Source organism: Corythoichthys intestinalis, chromosome 9 (genome assembly GCF_030265065.1).
Source record: "Corythoichthys intestinalis isolate RoL2023-P3 chromosome 9, ASM3026506v1, whole genome shotgun sequence".
NCBI lineage: Eukaryota > Metazoa > Chordata > Actinopteri > Syngnathiformes > Syngnathidae > Corythoichthys > Corythoichthys intestinalis.
Window position 1 is genome coordinate 263,230 of NC_080403.1, and position 5,985 is coordinate 269,214.

Here is a 5,985-nt window from a genome sequence, read left to right on the forward strand (position 1 = left end):
TGTCAATTCGGCATTGCTTTATTTAGACTCTCATCAAGCAATCGGACATTTCTTCAAATATGGTGATAGGTATGACACTTTTCAGTGAACTTCACAGGAAAACTGCTGTCTAACGTCAGTATTCCGTAACATGCATTTCCTGCATTCTCACATGATTTGTTTGAATAATGACTGGTTAAACTTTAATTGCTTAACAAATTTAAGTATGGTGTCTCCGCTAGTCTGCGGGGCTGTCACGTGTTTGATGGGTTTCACACGTGGATGTGGATGTGGTTGGGTGCGCTCGGGTGGAGAACGTTAGTGTCGAGATTGCTGATGGGATGGCGTCGGGTAAGATGCCAACAAACTCACACTCACAAGGGACTCACACGATTACTGGTTTCTAAATCACAGGGCTGATTCGTGTAAACCCAAACACATATCTTTTGGACGCAGAAATGTCTAAATTACTACTTTTTTGCCCAAAAAACAGGCGTACATCCCTGAATTTCTATAGATCTAAACATAGAACAGTCTAGATTCTTGGTCAAAAGCACAAAAAAAAACAAAAAAACTGGCAGTTATTATTCATTTTACGTAAATATTTCGAGCTAAAGTTACGGTAATTTTTAATTTTCCATGCATTTTTTTCACGTTTCAAAGTGCATGCATGGGGCTATTTTGATATAATAATTACCGTGACTCCTCGACCAAATCACTCTTGAGACACTTCTGCCTGTTTGTATGCAGCAAAACTTTAATCCTTTTTCCACCTAAATCTGGCGTTTGGATGCAGCGTGTGTTTGGTTTTATCAAGCCAAATGCTCTGCCTGGGTCGACCCCTAACGGGAAAGGGGGGTGCAATTTTTGTGGGAGCTGTCCTGTCAACTGATGGTGAAGTCTCTAGTGCTCAAGTAAAAGTAAAAGTAGTCATCCAAAAACTTAGTTAAGTACAAGTAAAAAGGTATTCATTGAAAAGATTACAGTCATAGAGTAACACTGAGAGTAACTGCTTACTGCTTCCTGATTATTTTTAGTAATGGTGAATATTTTTTTCTCAGCATAACTTCATCTATATGAACTGTTATGATTATACTGTACTATACAGTATAGCTCCCCCAATAACATTTTTGCACCATGGACCAGTGTGGACTGGCGATGTGTGGCAGAAAATGTCAGTAAATATTATTGGTAGTTGTTGCGGTTGAGCTGCCGCCGTGCAGCGCTATTGGATATTTGTGTACAATTTATTTTAGTGTTGTGAAAAGGGAGTGTTTAACCGAGGCTTATTGGCCCTTTTAGTTTTCAAATGTGTTCGTGTGTAATTGCACCTTCTAGCTGCGCCGTCTTGCATTATAATACACGGGAGCTTTAATTTCCAATACAAAAACTCCAACACACATTGTATGGGTTTATTAGCTGATTGAAATTGTGTTGGTTCGTTCCACTCAAATGGATCTACATGAACTCTACTTAATAATATATATACGTTGCTAATTAGTACTAAAAAAAGTTCTACTCACGGTTTCCAGTCATTTTTTAGTAATTGGCGTTTTTGTGTAGGTCTTTTTTTCCCCCCGTAGCGCAGTAATATTGATACGGCGGAGTAGAATCGTCAGTGAATGAAGCTGTTTTAGGTCACACGTTGGAGACCTCATCTGTCCAAGGGCGAAAAGGTGCAGGAATTCAGACCAAACGGTGGGAAACTTAGGCTAGGTTCAAACTACACAGGTCTTAATGCACAAATCCGATTTTTTATCATATGTTTTTTTTGCGTGCCCGTTCAGACTGCCTTTGTCCATTGAGACCATTCAAGTATTACGCATGCACACTAATTCGCAGTCTGACACGCGCTGAGCAAGACGACCCGCATGCGCAGAAGCATCAAAACAAATGACCACATATGCTGGCCGTCATCCGTCATTCCAGGAATATCATATTTTGCTTTTTAAAACGAGGACACAAATAACAGATATAAATAATCCCCATCTAGGTTTATATTCAAAATATATGGATCGATAGCATGCACGCACTGTCCGTGCATGTCACACACACATACGGGCAGCTTGCCCCGACTCTCGGCCGTGTAAGCAATGTTGAAATATTGATTATATGGAGCATACAGAAAACCAATCATTCTCAGGCTTATCCTCAACCCATTTTTATTTTTTTGTATGACTGTTGTCAAGTCCGACCCTTCCTAAAAAGCCGTGTTCAAGGCAAGCTAGGTGCTAATAATGCACAGCTGCACCGCTACCGTAGCGTTTCTCTCGCTTTTTGATGACGTAATTGCTGCATGAATTCCGATTTGAGAGACTGGACAGTACAGACCGCCGCGACAGTCTGGAAAAATGTGGCCCAGATCGGATTTGAACCACATACGAAAGTGACCCAGATCGGATTTGAAATGGTCTCCAGTTCTATGCGACTTGTCACGTTCAGACCGTCAAGTTAATGCCTCACTCGAGTCGGAAAAACACGAAACAATCGGGTTCGTGCAGTAAGACCTGTAGTATGAACGTAGCCTTAGAGCCTGCGTCAGACAATGGCTTTCTCTCCAGCCTCCGTCGAAGGAACTTGCTGAAAATGCATCGACTGGGATTTTTAACGACTACAGGGAAGCCACACGCACGCCTTTTGTTGTGAATGATAATGGGGGTTGGGGGGCTTCTGATCAGATCACATATTAAGACTTACAATGTGAATTCTGAGCTCTAACTGTGATGTCAATTTAAGAAATCACCATTGTTGTTTGTTTTACTTTGAGCAAAAAAAAAAAAAAAGTTTGAGACTTGTATAGCACTGCCATTAAGTAACTGGGAGAAGGTCTTTTGTAACTGATTGTCATTTTAAGAAGTAGATTGTTTTACATTGAGCAAAAAGCTTAGTTTCAAACTTGCCTACCATATCCATTAAATAACTGGTTAGTACAACATCTACAAAAATGAGGCATTGACAAACAACATAGTATGAGGGGCATTCAAAAAGGATTCAACAGGATTTTACCAATCTTGTTTAGATTTGGCACAAACATGATGGGACACGCCTTTTTGCAATTGTTATATGTGTTTTTCTTATTTTCAGATTTTTAAAGCTTTAACTAACTCATCAGCATAAGTTTTGTTGTCAGGATTGACAGAGGTGGATGAGCGACCACTACGGGGTTTATCGGCTATGCTGGCTTTACCCACTTCTTCATGGTCTTCAGTACTGTTTTTAAATTGCTGTACCCATCTTTTTACAGTGCTATAGTCAGGGGTGCACATAATTTTTTTGCCCAGGTTCTCAGAGGAGGACCTGGAGATGTGACTTGGTCCCCATTGAGCTTGAGAGCCGACCCGCCTGATGCGATAAATTTATGACAAGCTTTACTTAGAGCCAATTAACTTTAATTAATTATATTAACAATTAATGCTTGATTAACATCAACTGGCACAACAAAATTGCCATTACTTTGAAGTGAAATGTAAAGAAATAAAAAGCACCAATTCAAAATAAAGGGCATTATGTGGCTCCCACATTAACTCCAAGCCTTTTTAAAAGTGGGATGTCCTCCTCATAAGACCTCATTGAACGTGCATGTTTAGCTTTGTAAAATGCGAGCAAAAACACGTTTGTCAGTGCATGTCGCTGTTCATTACCTTTATTCCGCCGCCACTTGTCCATAGGGCGAGTGGGGTCCTGTTTGACATCGATAGTTTGCTTAATTGCCACATGCTCTGTTTTTTTCGTGCTTTTCAAAGTTTGGATGGCTGAAATTCTTTGACCCTACATAAAATGCGCTGCTCTTATCGGTGACATTGGGATTCTCACGGCACATTTTGTACCGCATTTCCGTGCGAGCATCATTTGCTTCTATCCATGATACCTCCTGTAGCCACTTTTCAGCAAAAGTCCTTTTTTTTTTGGTAGCTCCGGTGACGTCTCTGTCGTCTGTCTTTTGACGGGGGTGGGGGAACACGGAAGTAATTGCTCAGTGTGGCCTGCCTCTTCGACATTTTGAGAAGTTATTTTCTCTTGTCCGCCGCAAATACAGTGGTCAGCCATCGGTACGCAAAAGCGTATGGAAGCCGTTGAGGGCTAGCGCGTTTGTCTACATCCAGTCCGCATGCACGCATGCGGCCCACTTATGTGTACCCCTGGCTATAGTCTATGGCAGGCATGTCCAAAGTGCGGCCCGGGGGCCAAATGCGGCCCGTGGTCAAATTTCATCCGGCCCCCAGCCTCTGTCATAAGATCAATAACGTCTGGCCCGCACACAGACTTAATAAATTGGTCAGCAGTACTGCTACCAGCATATGAAGTAGCTTACACATTAAATGCTGCTCCTCATTTACCCACTAAAAGGCAGCAGCACTCTAAGAAACGTTACCCCGTGTGACGCTTGACTTCCATTTTTCTAAAATGACAACAATCAACAACAACAAAAAGTTGACTGCGACGGCCGACGCTTGAAGCATAGGTGGAAATTGGACTATTTCTTCACTAAAATGCACAACAACTGTGTCTGCCTCATTTGCAAAGAGACAGTCGCTGTTTAAAGAGTTCAATGTGAGGCGATATTACCAAACAAGACACGCTGACATGTACGACAAGATTACAGGAAAGATACGCAGTGAGAAACTGAAGCAACTTGAAGCTAGTTTAATTTCACAGCAGCAATATCCCGAGAGTTGAACGCCACAAAGGTTAGTTGCGAGATTCTTAAAATTATTAAATAAAAATAGTAATAATAAAGCAAATGTGACACACAGAATGCTTGCTTAAATATGCTTAAATATATTGTTCTACCTAAAGGACGTCAGCCAAGGCCGGCCCCTAACATTCTTATCACACCAAATCTGGCCCCCTATGCAAAAAGTTTGGACACCTCTGGTCTTTGGTATCATCCTTGTAGACATATTCCAGCCGGTTGTGAATCTTCAGAGGGGTTTCTCCCTCTGAAACAAGGAATTCGATTACAGCTCTTTGTTTCTGACGAGCTTCAAGAGGGGCAGCCATTTTGGAAGCTAGTTTAAGCTTTAAAAATCTGAAAATTAAAAAAAAAACACATATAACAATCGCAAAAAGGTGTGTCCTATCATGTTTGTGCCAAATATAAACAAGATTGGTAAAATCCTGTAAGAGCAATGTACTTGAGTGCATTACTTTTTGAATGACCCTCGTATTTAGTTTGTTTAACTATAGTTCCAAAAACCTATTTGATAACTTTATTCAGGAAAAATTGGCAAAATAGACAAGCCTAGATAATTTTGATTGGACGATTATGTAAATTTGATATGGATGAAACAGTTCAAACATAGTTTATGTGTGTGTGCTTTTGTTTTTCAGAACGGAAACATTCTTTACTGACAGCTACAACTTCTTCTGTGACACCGTCACCCGTCAAACGATTAGAGTTGACCATGAAGTGCTGCGAATGGACAAGCTTCCAAAAGACATTCATGGACATATGGCTGTACTGGGACCATGGGAAAAGTGCTTAGAAAATGGATTTCTTTCCACTACGGTGGATCTACGCGTTCAATGCATTTTTTCAAAGCCAATACCCTCCTAACCTTTGGTGCCTTAGTGTACACATAGGTGAATTCAGAGTGAGAAATTTAGCTAATTTCTTGGAGGAAATGCTTCAACATAAGTGATTCTCATCCATTTTAATGAAATATATATTGAGCTAAAAGCTTATGTGTCATATATAAAAAATATCACATCCTGCTATGCAATGAAATATATAAAATAAAAAATTAAAAGCCCAAAAAAATAAAAAAGAGAAAAGGGTTGCTAAAAATGACTTGAAACCGTGAGTAGAACTTTTTTTTTTTTTGGCACTAATTAGCAATGTATGTATATTATAAAGTAGAGTTCATGTAGATCCACTTGAGTGGAACGAAATCCATTTTCTAAGCACTTTTTCCAGTGGTCCCAATACAGCCTAGTAGGTGAAAGCTGTCTTTGTAGTAGCCTAATAGCAGTACATAAGCTATCCAGCATCCGTGTGTACTGCCA